At 40.4% G+C, this 16,126-nt stretch overlaps 1 protein-coding gene across 1 annotated transcript in view; it reads right to left on the reverse strand.

The window, feature by feature from the left end:
- LOC123751636 (putative golgin subfamily A member 6-like protein 19) overlaps window positions 1–16,126 on the reverse strand; it is a 174,579-nt gene that overhangs the window by 132,798 nt on the left and 25,655 nt on the right. The gene's annotated exons all lie outside the window — the stretch shown is intronic.

Genomic DNA, 16,126 nt, shown 5'->3' on the forward strand with positions numbered 1-16,126 from the left:
TGATATATATATCTCGAACTATCTACTTCTTTTGTAAGGTCTGATGGCGTAGTGGGTTAAAGCATACTAGTTATGCCCAGCTACTGGAAGGTAGTTGTGCTTTCTGGGTTCGAGTCCCACTGGTGGGTGTTGTCCAAAGATTGTTTATCTTCACTTGTGGTTTATGCAAGTATAGGCTTATAAGCTGGACACGAGTTCTCTCACATTGACAGTGGCTTGACGAAAATTGCAGACTGACCCCTCACTCATCTGGTGCCTTCGGGAGGTAGAGATGTTTGAGATATATATATCTCGAACTATCTACTTCTTTTGTAAGGTCTGATGGCGTAGTGGGTTAAAGCATACTAGTTATGCCAGCTACTGGAAGGTAGTTGTGCTTCTTCTGGGTTCGAGTCCCACTGGGTGGGTGTTGTCCAAAGATTGTTTATCTTCACTTGTGGTTTATGCAAGTATAGGCTTATAAGCTGGACACGAGTTCTCTCACATTGACAGTGGCTTGACGAAAATTGCAGACTGACCCCTCACTCATCTGGTGCCTTCGGGAGGTAGAGATGTTTGAGATTATATATATCTCGAACTATCTACTTCTTTTGTAAGGTCTGATGGCGTAGTGGGTTAAAGCATACTAGTTATGCCAGCTACTGGAAGGTAGTTGTGCTTTCTGGGTTCGAGTCCCACTGGTGGGTGTTGTCCAAGATTGTTTATCTTCACTTGTGGTTTATGCAAGTATAGGCTTATAAGCTGGACACGAGTTCTCTCACATTGACAGTGGCTTGACGAAAATTGCAGACTGACCCCTCACTCATCTGGTGCCTTCGGGAGGTAGAGATGTTTGAGATATATATATCTCGAACTATCTACTTCTTTTGTAAGGTCTGATGGCGTAGTGGGTTAAAGCATACTAGTTATGCCAGCTACTGGAAGGTAGTTGTGCTTTCTGGGTTCGAGTCCCACTGGTGGGTGTTGTCCAAAGATTGTTTATCTTCACTTGTGGTTTATGCAAGTATAGGCTTATAAGCTGGACACGAGTTCTCTCACATTGACAGTGGCTTGACGAAAATTGCAGACTGACCCCTCACTCATCTGGTGCCTTCGGGAGGTAGAGATGTTTGAGATATATATATCTCGAACTATCTACTTCTTCTTCTTTTTCTCGAACTATCTACTTCTTTTGTAAGGTCTGATGGCGTAGTGGGTTAAAGCATACTAGTTATGCCAGCTACTGGAAGGTAGTTGTGCTTTCTGGGTTCGAGTCCCACTGGTGGGTGTTGTCCAAAGATTGTTTATCTTCACTTGTGGTTTATGCAAGTATAGGCTTATAAGCTGGACACGAGTTCTCTCACATTGACAGTGGCTTGACGAAAATTGCAGACTGACCCCTCACTCATCTGGTGCCTTCGGGAGGTAGAGATGTTTGAGATATATATATCTCGAACTATCTACTTCTTTTGTAAGGTCTGATGGCGTAGTGGGTTAAAGCATACTAGTTATGCCAGCTACTGGAAGGTAGTTGTGCTTTCTGGGTTCGAGTCCCACTGGTGGGTGTTGGTCCAAAGATTGTTTATCTTCACTTGTGGTTTATGCAAGTATAGGCTTATAAGCTGGACACGAGTTCTCTCACATTGACAGTGGCTTGACGAAAATTGCAGACTGACCCCTCACTCATCTGGTGCCTTCGGGAGGTAGAGATGTTTGAGATATATATATCTCGAACTATCTACTTCTTTTGTAAGGTCTGATGGCGTAGTGGGTTTAAAGCATACTAGTTATGCCAGCTACTGGAAGGTAGTTGTGCTTTCTGGGTTCGAGTCCCACTGGTGGGTGTTGTCCAAAGATTGTTTATCTTCACTTGTGGTTTATGCAAGTATAGGCTTATAAGCTGGACACGAGTTCTCTCACATTGACAGTGGCTTGACGAAAATTGCAGACTGACCCCTCACTCATCTGGTGCCTTCGGGAGGTAGAGATGTTTGAGATATATATATCTCGAACTATCTACTTCTTTTGTAAGGTCTGATGGCGTAGTGGGTTAAAGCATACTAGTTATGCCAGCTACTGGAAGGTAGTTGTGCTTTCTGGGTTCGAGTCCCACTGGTGGGTGTTGTCAAAGATTGTTTATCTTCACTTGTGGTTTATGCAAGTATAGGCTTATAAGCTGGACACGAGTTCTCTCACATTGACAGTGGCTTGACGAAAATTGCAGACTGACCCCTCACTCATCTGGTGCCTTCGGGAGGTAGAGATGTTTGAGATATATATATCTCGAACTATCTACTTCTTTTGTAAGGTCTGATGGCGTAGTGGGTTAAAGCATACTAGTTATGCCAGCTACTGGAAGGTAGTTGTGCTTTCTGGGTTCGAGTCCCACTGGTGGGTGTTGTCAAAGATTGTTTATCTTCACTTGTGGTTTATGCAGTATAGGCTTATAAGTGGACACGAGTTCTCTCACATTGACAGTGGCTTGACGAAAACTGCAGACTGGACCCCTCACTCATCTGGTGCCTTCGGGAGGTAGAGATGTTTGAGATATATATATCTCGAACTATCTACTTCTTTTGTAAGGTCTGATGGCGTAGTGGGTTAAAGCATACTAGTTATGCCAGCTACTGGAAGGTAGTTGTGCTTTCTGGGTTCGAGTCCCACTGGTGGGTGTTGTCCAAAGATTGTTTATCTTCACTTGTGGTTTATGCAAGTATAGGCTTATAAGCTGGACACGAGTTCTCTCACATTGACAGTGGCTTGACGAAAATTGCAGACTGACCCCTCACTCATCTGGTGCCTTCGGGAGGTAGAGATGTTTGAGATATATATATCTCGAACTATCTACTTCTTTTGTAAGGTCTGATGGCGTAGTGGGTTAAAGCATACTAGTTATGCCAGCTACTGGAAGGTAGTTGTTGCTTTCTGGGTTCGAGTCCCACTGGTGGGTGTTGTCCAAAGATTGTTTATCTTCACTTGTGGTTTATGCAAGTATAGGCTTATAAGCTGGACACGAGTTCTCTCACATTGACAGTGGCTTGACGAAAATTGCAGACTGACCCCTCACTCATCTGGTGCCTTCGGGAGGTAGAGATGTTTGAGATATATATATCTCGAACTATCTACTTCTTTTGTAAGGTCTGATGGCGTAGTGGGTTAAAGCATACTAGTTATGCCAGCTACTGGAAGGTAGTTGTGCTTTCTGGGTTCGAGTCCCACTGGTGGGTGTTGTCCAAAGATTGTTTATCTTCACTTGTGGTTTATGCAAGTATAGGCTTATAAGCTGGACACGAGTTCTCTCACATTGACAGTGGCTTGACGAAAATTGCAGACTGACCCCTCACTCATCTGGTGCCTTCGGGAGGTAGAGATGTTTGAGATATATATATCTCGAACTATCTACTTCTTTTGTAAGGTCTGATGGCGTAGTGGGTTAAAGCATACTAGTTATGCCAGCTACTGGAAGGTAGTTGTGCTTTCTGGGTTCGAGTCCCACTGGTGGGTGTTGTCCAAAGATTGTTTATCTTCACTTGTGGTTTATGCAAGTATAGGCTTATAAGCTGGACACGAGTTCTCTCACATTGACAGTGGCTTGACGAAAATTGCAGACTGACCCCTCACTCATCTGGTGCCTTCGGGAGGTAGAGATGTTTGAGATATATATATCTCGAACTATCTACTTCTTCTTCTTTTTCTCGAACTATCTACTTCTTTTGTAAGGTCTGATGGCGTAGTGGGTTAAAAGCATACTAGTTATGCCAGCTACTGGAAGGTAGTTGTGCTTTCTGGGTTCGAGTCCCACTGGTGGGTGTTGTCCAAAGATTGTTTATCTTCACTTGTGGTTTATGCAAGTATAGGCTTATAAGCTGGACACGAGTTCTCTCACATTGACAGTGGCTTGACGAAAATTGCAGACTGACCCCTCACTCATCTGGTGCCTTCGGGAGGTAGAGATGTTTGAGATATATATATCTCGAACTATCTACTTCTTTTGTAAGGTCTGATGGCGTAGTGGGTTAAAGCATACTAGTTATGCCAGCTACTGGAAGGTAGTTGTGCTTTCTGGGTTCGAGTCCCACTGGTGGGTGTTGTCCACAGATTGTTTATCTTCACTTGTGGTTTATGCAAGTATAGGCTTATAAGCTGGACACGAGTTCTCTCACATTGACAGTGGCTTGACGAAAATTGCAGACTGACCCCTCACTCATCTGGTGCCTTCGGGAGGTAGAGATGTTTGAGATATATATATCTCGAACTATCTACTTCTTTTGTAAGGTCTGATGGCGTAGTGGGTTAAAGCATACTAGTTATGCCAGCTACTGGAAGGTAGTTGTGCTTTCTGGGTTCGAGTCCCACTGGTGGGTGTTGTCCAAAGATTGTTTATCTTCACTTGTGGTTTATGCAAGTATAGGCTTATAAGCTGGACACGAGTTCTCTCACATTGACAGTGGCTTGACGAAAATTGCAGACTGACCCCTCACTCATCTGGTGCCTTCGGGAGGTAGAGATGTTTGAGATATATATATCTCGAACTATCTACTTCTTTTGTAAGGTCTGATGGCGTAGTGGGTTAAAGCATACTAGTTATGCCAGCTACTGGAAGGTAGTTGTGCTTTCTGGGTTCGAGTCCCACTGGTGGGTGTTGTCCAAAGATTGTTTATCTTCACTTGTGGTTTATGCAAGTATAGGCTTATAAGCTGGACACGAGTTCTCTCACATTGACAGTGGCTTGACGAAAATTGCAGACTGACCCCTCACTCATCTGGTGCCTTCGGGAGGTAGAGATGTTTGAGATATATATATCTCGAACTATCTACTTCTTTTGTGAGGTCTGATGGCGTAGTGGGTTAAAGCATACTAGTTATGCCAGCTACTGGAAGGTAGTTGTGCTTTCTGGGTTCGAGTCCCACTGGTGGGTGTTGTCCAAAGATTGTTTATCTTCACTTGTGGTTTATGCAAGTATAGGCTTATAAGCTGGACACGAGTTCTCTCACATTGACAGTGGCTTGACGAAAATTGCAGACTGACCCCTCACTCATCTGGTGCCTTCGGGAGGTAGAGATGTTTGAGATATATATATCTCGAACTATCTACTTCTTTTGTAAGGTCTGATGGCGTAGTGGGTTAAAGCATACTAGTTATGCCAGCTACTGGAAGGTAGTTGTGCTTTCTGGGTTCGAGTCCCACTGGTGGGTGTTGTCCAAAGATTGTTTATCTTCACTTGTGGTTTATGCAAGTATAGGCTTATAAGCTGGACACGAGTTCTCTCACATTGACAGTGGCTTGACGAAAATTGCAGACTGACCCCTCACTCATCTGGTGCCTTCGGGAGGTAGAGATGTTTGAGATATATATATCTCGAACTATCTACTTCTTTTGTAAGGTCTGATGGCGTAGTGGGTTAAAGCATACTAGTTATGCCAGCTACTGGAAGGTAGTTGTGCTTTCTGGGTTCGAGTCCCACTGGTGGGTGTTGTCCAAAGATTGTTTATCTTCACTTGTGGTTTATGCAAGTATAGGCTTATAAGCTGGACACGAGTTCTCTCACATTGACAGTGGCTTGACGAAAATTGCAGACTGACCCCTCACTCATCTGGTGCCTTCGGGAGGTAGAGATGTTTGAGATATATATATCTCGAACTATCTACTTCTTTTGTAAGGTCTGATGGCGTAGTGGGTTAAAGCATACTAGTTATGCCAGCTACTGGAAGGTAGTTGTGCTTTCTGGGTTCGAGTCCCACTGGTGGGTGTTGTCCAAAGATTGTTTATCTTCACTTGTGGTTTATGCAAGTATAGGCTTATAAGCTGGACACGAGTTCTCTCACATTGACAGTGGCTTGACGAAAATTGCAGACTGACCCCTCACTCATCTGGTGCCTTCGGGAGGTAGAGATGTTTGAGATATATATATCTCGAACTATCTACTTCTTTTGTAAGGTCTGATGGCGTAGTGGGTTAAAGCATACTAGTTATGCCAGCTACTGGAAGGTAGTTGTGCTTTCTGGGTTCGAGTCCCACTGGTGGGTGTTGTCCAAAGATTGTTTATCTTCACTTGTGGTTTATGCAAGTATAGGCTTATAAGCTGGACACGAGTTCTCTCACATTGACAGTGGCTTGACGAAAATTGCAGACTGACCCCTCACTCATCTGGTGCCTTCGGGAGGTAGAGATGTTTGAGATATATATATCTCGAACTATCTACTTCTTTTGTAAGGTCTGATGGCGTAGTGGGTTAAAGCATACTAGTTATGCCAGCTACTGGAAGGTAGTTGTGCTTTCTGGGTTCGAGTCCCACTGGTGGGTGTTGTCCAAAGATTGTTTATCTTCACTTGTGGTTTATGCAAGTATAGGCTTATAAGCTGGACACGAGTTCTCTCACATTGACAGTGGCTTGACGAAAATTGCAGACTGACCCCTCACTCATCTGGTGCCTTCGGGAGGTAGAGATGTTTGAGATATATATATCTCGAACTATCTACTTCTTTTGTAAGGTCTGATGGCGTAGTGGGTTAAAGCATACTAGTTATGCCAGCTACTGGAAGGTAGTTGTGCTTTCTGGGTTCGAGTCCCACTGGTGGGTGTTGTCCAAAGATTGTTTATCTTCACTTGTGGTTTATGCAAGTATAGGCTTATAAGCTGGACACGAGTTCTCTCACATTGACAGTGGCTTGACGAAAATTGCAGACTGACCCCTCACTCATCTGGTGCCTTCGGGAGGTAGAGATGTTTGAGATATATATATCTCGAACTATCTACTTCTTTGTAAGGTCTGATGGCGTAGTGGGTTAAAGCATACTAGTTATGCCAGCTACTGGAAGGTAGTTGTGCTTTCTGGGTTCGAGTCCCACTGGTGGGTGTTGTCCAAAGATTGTTTATCTTCACTTGTGGTTTATGCAAGTATAGGCTTATAAGCTGGACACGAGTTCTCTCACATTGACAGTGGCTTGACGAAAATTGCAGACTGACCCCTCACTCATCTGGTGCCTTCGGGAGGTAGAGATGTTTGAGATATATATATCTCGAACTATCTACTTCTTTTGTAAGGTCTGATGGCGTAGTGGGTTAAAGCATACTAGTTATGCCAGCTACTGGAAGGTAGTTGTGCTTTCTGGGTTCGAGTCCCACTGGTGGGTGTTGTCCAAAGATTGTTTATCTTCACTTGTGGTTTATGCAAGTATAGGCTTATAAGCTGGACACGAGTTCTCTCACATTGACAGTGGCTTGACGAAAATTGCAGACTGACCCCTCACTCATCTGGTGCCTTCGGGAGGTAGAGATGTTTGAGATATATATATCTCGAACTATCTACTTCTTTTGTAAGGTCTGATGGCGTAGTGGGTTAAAGCATACTAGTTATGCCAGCTACTGGAAGGTAGTTGTGCTTTCTGGGTTCGAGTCCCACTGGTGGGTGTTGTCCAAAGATTGTTTATCTTCACTTGTGGTTTATGCAAGTATAGGCTTATAAGCTGGACACGAGTTCTCTCACATTGACAGTGGCTTGACGAAAATTGCAGACTGACCCCTCACTCATCTGGTGCCTTCGGGAGGTAGAGATGTTTGAGATATATATATCTCGAACTATCTACTTCTTTTGTAAGGTCTGATGGCGTAGTGGGTTAAAGCATACTAGTTATGCCAGCTACTGGAAGGTAGTTGTGCTTTCTGGGTTCGAGTCCCACTGGTGGGTGTTGTCCAAAGATTGTTTATCTTCACTTGTGGTTTATGCAAGTATAGGCTTATAAGCTGGACACGAGTTCTCTCACATTGACAGTGGCTTGACGAAAATTGCAGACTGACCCCTCACTCATCTGGTGCCTTCGGGAGGTAGAGATGTTTGAGATATATATATCTCGAACTATCTACTTCTTTTGTAAGGTCTGATGGCGTAGTGGGTTAAAGCATACTAGTTATGCCAGCTACTGGAAGGTAGTTGTGCTTTCTGGGTTCGAGTCCCACTGGTGGGTGTTGTCCAAAGATTGTTTATCTTCACTTGTGGTTTATGCAAGTATAGGCTTATAAGCTGGACACGAGTTCTCTCACATTGACAGTGGCTTGACGAAAATTGCAGACTGACCCCTCACTCATCTGGTGCCTTCGGGAGGTAGAGATGTTTGAGATATATATCTCGAACTATCTACTTCTTTTGTAAGGTCTGATGGCGTAGTGGGTTAAAGCATACTAGTTATGCCAGCTACTGGAAGGTAGTTGTGCTTTCTGGGTTCGAGTCCCACTGGTGGGTGTTGTCCAAAGATTGTTTATCTTCACTTGTGGTTTATGCAAGTATAGGCTTATAAGCTGGACACGAGTTCTCTCACATTGACAGTGGCTTGACGAAAATTGCAGACTGACCCCTCACTCATCTGGTGCCTTCGGGAGGTAGAGATGTTTGAGATATATATATCTCGAACTATCTACTTCTTTTGTAAGGTCTGATGGCGTAGTGGGTTAAAGCATACTAGTTATGCCAGCTACTGGAAGGTAGTTGTGCTTTCTGGGTTCGAGTCCCACTGGTGGGTGTTGTCCAAAGATTGTTTATCTTCACTTGTGGTTTATGCAAGTATAGGCTTATAAGCTGGACACGAGTTCTCTCACATTGACAGTGGCTTGACGAAAATTGCAGACTGACCCCTCACTCATCTGGTGCCTTCGGGAGGTAGAGATGTTTGAGATATATATATCTCGAACTATCTACTTCTTTTGTAAGGTCTGATGGCGTAGTGGGTTAAAGCATACTAGTTATGCCAGCTACTGGAAGGTAGTTGTGCTTTCTGGGTTCGAGTCCCACTGGTGGGTGTTGTCCAAAGATTGTTTATCTTCACTTGTGGTTTATGCAAGTATAGGCTTATAAGCTGGACACGAGTTCTCTCACATTGACAGTGGCTTGACGAAAATTGCAGACTGACCCCTCACTCATCTGGTGCCTTCGGGAGGTAGAGATGTTTGAGATATATATATCTCGAACTATCTACTTCTTTTGTAAGGTCTGATGGCGTAGTGGGTTAAAGCATACTAGTTATGCCAGCTACTGGAAGGTAGTTGTGCTTTCTGGGTTCGAGTCCCACTGGTGGGTGTTGTCCAAAGATTGTTTATCTTCACTTGTGGTTTATGCAAGTATAGGCTTATAAGCTGGACACGAGTTCTCTCACATTGACAGTGGCTTGACGAAAATTGCAGACTGACCCCTCACTCATCTGGTGCCTTCGGGAGGTAGAGATGTTTGAGATATATATATCTCGAACTATCTACTTCTTTTGTAAGGTCTGATGGCGTAGTGGGTTAAAGCATACTAGTTATGCCAGCTACTGGAAGGTAGTTGTGCTTTCTGGGTTCGAGTCCCACTGGTGGGTGTTGTCCAAAGATTGTTTATCTTCACTTGTGGTTTATGCAAGTATAGGCTTATAAGCTGGACACGAGTTCTCTCACATTGACAGTGGCTTGACGAAAATTGCAGACTGACCCCTCACTCATCTGGTGCCTTCGGGAGGTAGAGATGTTTGAGATATATATATCTCGAACTATCTACTTCTTTTGTAAGGTCTGATGGCGTAGTGGGTTAAAGCATACTAGTTATGCCAGCTACTGGAAGGTAGTTGTGCTTTCTGGGTTCGAGTCCCACTGGTGGGTGTTGTCCAAAGATTGTTTATCTTCACTTGTGGTTTATGCAAGTATAGGCTTATAAGCTGGACACGAGTTCTCTCACATTGACAGTGGCTTGACGAAAATTGCAGACTGACCCCTCACTCATCTGGTGCCTTCGGGAGGTAGAGATGTTTGAGATATATATATCTCGAACTATCTACTTCTTTTGTAAGGTCTGATGGCGTAGTGGGTTAAAGCATACTAGTTATGCCAGCTACTGGAAGGTAGTTGTGCTTTCTGGGTTCGAGTCCCACTGGTGGGTGTTGTCCAAAGATTGTTTATCTTCACTTGTGGTTTATGCAAGTATAGGCTTATAAGCTGGACACGAGTTCTCTCACATTGACAGTGGCTTGACGAAAATTGCAGACTGACCCCTCACTCATCTGGTGCCTTCGGGAGGTAGAGATGTTTGAGATATATATATCTCGAACTATCTACTTCTTTTGTAAGGTCTGATGGCGTAGTGGGTTAAAGCATACTAGTTATGCCAGCTACTGGAAGGTAGTTGTGCTTTCTGGGTTCGAGTCCCACTGGTGGGTGTTGTCCAAAGATATATATATATATATATATATATATATATATATATATATATATATATATATATATATATATATATATATATATATATATATATATATATATATATATATTTATAACTTTAGAACACTTTCCCACCAGGAGACTCGAACCCTAGCCAGCACAGAAGCCTTCCAGCAACTGGCATAACAGGTACGCCTTTATCCCACTGCACCATGCTCAGACCCCTAAAAGAGATGGTAATTTTGGGGTATTTAAACATCCCAAAGATGTTTTAATTTATATTTTTAATTTATATATGTATATTTTTCCATATATATATATATATATATATATATATATATATATATATATATATATATATATATATATATATATATATATATATATATATATGCGAACAAGCCTGAATGGTCCCCAGGACAATATGCAACTGAAAACTCACACCCCAGAAGTGACTCCAACCCATACTCCCAGGAGCAAACGCAACTGGTATGTACAAGACGCCTTAATCCACTTGACCATCACGACCGGACAAAATGAGGTGATAGCCGAGGCTATTTGAAGCACCCCACCGCCGGCACTCGGATAGTAATCTTGGGCATAGCATTTTACCAAATCACCTCATTCTTTGGGGCACACGTGAGGAACACAAATGCGAACAAGCCTGAATGGTCCCCAGGACAATATGCAACTGAAAACTCACACCCCAGAAGTGACTCGAACCCATACTCCCAGGAGCAAACGCAACTGGTATGTACAAGACGCCTTAATCCACTTGACCATCACGACCGGACAAAATGAGGTGATAGCCGAGGCTATTTGAACCACCCCACCGCCGGCACTCGGATAGTAATCTTGGGCATAGCATTTTACCAAATCACCTCATTCTTTGGGGCACACGTGAGGAACACAAATGCGAACAAGCCTGAATGGTCCCCAGGACAATATGCAAACCTAACTCAACCTAACCTAACCTAACCTAATTTACCCTAACCTAACTTAACCTAACCTAACCTAACTTAAGCTAACCTAACTTATCTTACATTACCTAACCTATCCTAACTTACCCTATCCTAACTTAACTAACATAACTTACCCTAACCTAACTTTTTTTTAACCTAACCTATCCTAACTTAACTAACTAAACCTAACCTAATCTATCCTCACTTAACTAACATAACCTACACTAATCTAACTTTTTTTAACGTAACCTAACCTAATCTAACCTAACTTAACCTAACCTAACTTAACTTGCTTAACTTAACCTATCCTAACCTAACTTAACTAACCTAAACTAACTTAATGTAAATTACCTAGCTTAACCTAACCTAACCTAACTTAACCTAACCTAACCTATCTTAACCTAACCTATCCTAACTTAACTAACCTAACGTAACCCATCCTAACTTAACCTAACCTAACTAAAGATAACTTACTTAACCTAACTTAACTTACCTAACCTAACCTATCCTAAGATAACTTACCTAACTTCCTCTACCTAATGTAACTTATCTAACAAAACTTACCCAAAACTTATTTGTTGGTTTCAAAGGTTCATTTCTCAAAATGTTCATTTATGCATTTCAAGTGCAATTTGTTTAACACTGGGTATTTCAGCATTTCAAAGGATTTCATAATAAATACAACTTATGAGCAACTTGAGGAAATTTAAGTAAAAAGGTTACAAAATGCATAAAAAGTCATATCTAAAGAATATCCCTTTTAATGCAAAAATACCTTATCTTTAACGAATAAACCTTGAAATGCATAAACATCCATTTGAGAAATTAACCCTTGAAACGAGTAAATGCCTATATATAACAAAGTCCTTTGAAATGCTTAAATACCCAATATTAAACAAAAAGCACTTAAAATGCATAAATGAACATTTGAGAAATGAACCTTTGAACCGAACAAATGATTATGAGACATTGATTCACGAAGTTAGGTCATGTCTGGTTGGGTGAGGTAGGTTAAGTCAGTTTGGGTAAGTTTTGTTAGATAAGTAACACTAGGTAGAGGAGGTTAGATAAGTTATCTTAGGATAGGCTAGGTTAGGTATGTTAAGTTAGGTTAAGTTATGTTAAGTTAGGTAATTTACGTTAAGTTAGGTTAGGTTAGTTAAATTAGGTTAGGTTAAGTTAGGTTAGGATAGGTTGGGTTAAGCAAGTTAAGTTAGGTTAGGTTAGGTTATGTTAGCTAAGTTAGGATAGGTTAGGCTATGTAAGTTAAGTTAGGTTAGGCTAAGTTAGGTTAGGTTATGTAAGTTAAGTTAGGTTAGGTTAAGTTAGGTTAGGGTAAGTTAGGTTAGGGCAAGTAAGGTTAGGTGAGGTTAGGTTGGGTTGGGTTTGGTTAGTTAAGTGAGGATAGGATATGATAGGTTAAGCAAGTTAAGTTAGGTTTGGTTAGTTAAATTAGGATAGGTTAGGTTAAGTTAGGTCAGGATAGTTAAGTTAGGATAGGTTAGGTTAAGTTAGATTAGATTGGATTAGGATAGGTTTGGTTGGGTAAGGTTATGAAAGTTAAGTTAGGTAAGTTACATTAGGTTAGGTTAGATAAGTTTGATTAGGCAAGTTACATCAGTTAGGGGAGGAATATGATAGAATAGATTAGGGTAGGTTAGATATATATTTTAACAAGTGCATGTTTGACATGAAAAGCTGAACTAGTTACATTTTGGTGGGATATTTTATGCCTGAAGATGTCTTAGAGAAAAACATTAATATCTTAGAGATCAAATTTGATGAACGAAGGTGATTTAGAAATTACCTTTGATGGCTCTGAGAATAACTTTGATGAACGAAGATATCTTACAGAACAACTTTGATGAGATTAACATTAAAAGAGAGATTAACATTTGATGGCATGAGAATACCGTTTGATGACTCTGAGAATAACTTTAATGTCTTAGAGAACAACTTTTTGATGACTCTGAGAATAACTTTGATGTCGTAGAGATTTCCTTTGATGACCGAGAATAACTTTTGATGACTCTGAGAATAACTTTTGATGACTCTGAGAATAACTTTGATTACTGAGAATGACTTCTGTTGGCTCTGAGAATAGCTTTTTGATAGCTCTGTGAATAAGTTTTGATGTCTTAGAATAACTTTTGATGTCTTAGAATAACTTTTGATGTCTTAGAATAACTTTTGATGTCTTAGAATAACTTTTGATGACTGAGAATAACTCTTCAGGACACGAGTAGTATTTTTGACGTGTTTGAGTGTGTCATTGATGTCTTTGATTGTGACATTGATATCTCGAAAAGTGTCTGTAATGTCTTTGATTGTGTCCTTGTTGTTTCGAAGAGTAAATTTTGTGTCTCTGAGTGTGTCTTTGGTGTCTTTTGGCTCTGTACTTGAAGTCTCGAAGAGTTTCCTTGCCGTCTTCAGGAGTAACTTTGGTGTCTGAGTGTGTCCTTAATGTCTCGAAGAGTGTTTTTGACTATATTTCTTACTTAACGACACATAATTTTAGTTACGATAGTGCTGAAGGAAGTTACATTTGATTATTTTAAGTTGAGGTGATGAATAATTTTAGTTAAGAAAAGACAAGAAAACATGATGAACATGGATATTTTCAGTTTATTGACGAATATTTTTAGTTAAGTAATGATGAAAGTGACTATTTTTTAGTTGATTGACGATGGATAAAGTTAGTTATGAATAGTGTTGGAAAGTTTAATTTGACTATTTAGCTATTTTAGTTAAAAATGAAGAATATGGCTATTTTCAGTTGATTGGAGAATACTTTTATTCTTCCTTGACATTTTTTAGTTGATTGAAGAAGGATTTTATTTAAGGAACGTTAAGAAATGAGTGTCTTGGTACATTTGATTTTATAGAACATGTAAGTAAATGCGATGAGCACATTGAACTTGTGGGGAATAGGAACTTACAGAGAACATGAAAACATGATAAGGAACATAGGGAGTACAAAGAATGAACACTGAACATGTGAAGAACATGCTATGAACATTGAGAACATGAATATTGAGTATAAAAGTTGTATAGAGAACATGTGATGAACATGAAAACATGACAAGGAATACAGTGAACATGTGGGGAAAATGACAAAAACACAGAAAAATGGAGAAAACGGGTGAAAAATATGAACTGAACATGCTGTGAATATTTGCAGAACATGGAGTGAACATGGATGAGAATGCAAAAATCACAGTAATATATAGAGAAAATATACAAATACAGAAGCATTATTGAATGTTTGGATAAGATGGAAATGGGCGAGATGAAGGGGGAGTTGGTGGGGTTAAGGGAGGTGGTGGGGTAAGGGATGGGATTGTAAGGGGGTAAGGGCAGAGGAGATAAGGGATGAGAAGGTAAGGTGTGACGTCTGACCGTGGGATTATTGCTTAGTTGAGTAAACAAAGGGTATTGAAGGTAAGGTGCTATATGACCGTGTGAATATTAGCTTGTTAGTGATTATTTACATAACTGAGTACAAAAAGGGTATTAAGGAACAGGATATCTTTACTTCGATATACTGGAGAGCATCTTGATCTGAATTATATTTGATGAACTGAAGGGGAGGACGGGAGTTGAAGCCCGTTTAATGTCTTGATATATTTTACTACGTTAGAAATATTGTGATCCTAAATCTTGGGGGATTTGGGCTGATATTGGGAATTTACAGGAGTGAACTAAGGAAGGGGACAAATGCTGAAACGCAGTAATTGCTTTGGTCTTATTTACTGCATCTGAAATAGGTACTTTTCAATTTTTAATGGATTTAGCTTGATACCAAAGAAGATGCGAGAGAGAACTAAGGTGGGGAACAGGAACTGGAGCATGGTAATTGTTTGGATCTTATTTACTGTGTCTGAAATACAGCGCGTTTAAATTTCAGGAAAATACGAGTGGGATCTGTGGCTGAGGATGATAGCTAGAGCTCGGTAACTAAATTGTCGTATTGTACTACTTCTGTAATAGCTATGTTTAAAATACCAGGGGGATTGGACTGTTAGTAAAGATGTTATGGGGTAATGTAAAGCGGGGGACAGGATCTAGAACTTGCTTACTGGCTTGATTTCATTTACCACGTTTGAAATATGACGTTTGAAATATGTAGCGAAACTACACTTATAAATGCGGTCTCAAATAAATTTAGTCGTAAAATGGTCTCTGTCAAATTGTTTGGTCTCCACTGGACTCTGAAAATATTTGAATTTCCTCCATAAGAACTCTTTAAGAATGCAGGTGCAAGTAAACTCTGAAATATTTAGTCTCAAAGTGGACTCTGACTATTTTTCGGTCTTTAGGGAACTCTGTTAAATATCGGTCCTACAGCTGAACTCTGCCTTATTTTGGTCTGCAACTGGTCTCTGTCTACAACTTGACTCTGACAAATTTTTGGTCATTATGGGACTTGGAATATTTTTTGGTCTTTATGGGACTCGGAATATTTTTTGGTCTTTACTGGACTCTGAGGAATTTGGGACATAAATTAGTCTCTGACTAATTTTGGTCTTTTGACTTGTCTCTGACTAATTTCAGATTTCTACTGAACTCTGAATAATTTAGGTCTCTTATTGGTCTCTGACATTATTCGGGTCTAAAATAATCTGTCAAATTTCGGTAAATATCGTCTTCAAATGGGCGCTGTCATATTTTGGTTTTAAATGGTCTTTGACTATTTTTGGTCTGTAAATGGTCTCAGTCATATTTTTGGTTTCTGATGAAAATCGGTCTTCAAATGGTCTCTGAATAATTTTCGGTCTTTTTACAGGTGAAATAGCTGTAAATAGATGTACAAACTAAAAGTTATGGGTAAGGTGTCTATTTTCCTTAACAAAACTTCTATAACAATATTCTCTGAAAATGGTCTTTTTTTAATAATTTCGGTCTTACACTCTTAAATAAACTTCTATGGTTAGATGAACTCGAAAATATTTCCATAAAAACTGAACTCTGAAAATTTTTTAATTTTCCCCCATAAGAAACCTTTA

This window comes from Procambarus clarkii, chromosome 15, assembly GCF_040958095.1.
Source record: "Procambarus clarkii isolate CNS0578487 chromosome 15, FALCON_Pclarkii_2.0, whole genome shotgun sequence".
NCBI classification, from domain to species: domain Eukaryota; kingdom Metazoa; phylum Arthropoda; class Malacostraca; order Decapoda; family Cambaridae; genus Procambarus; species Procambarus clarkii.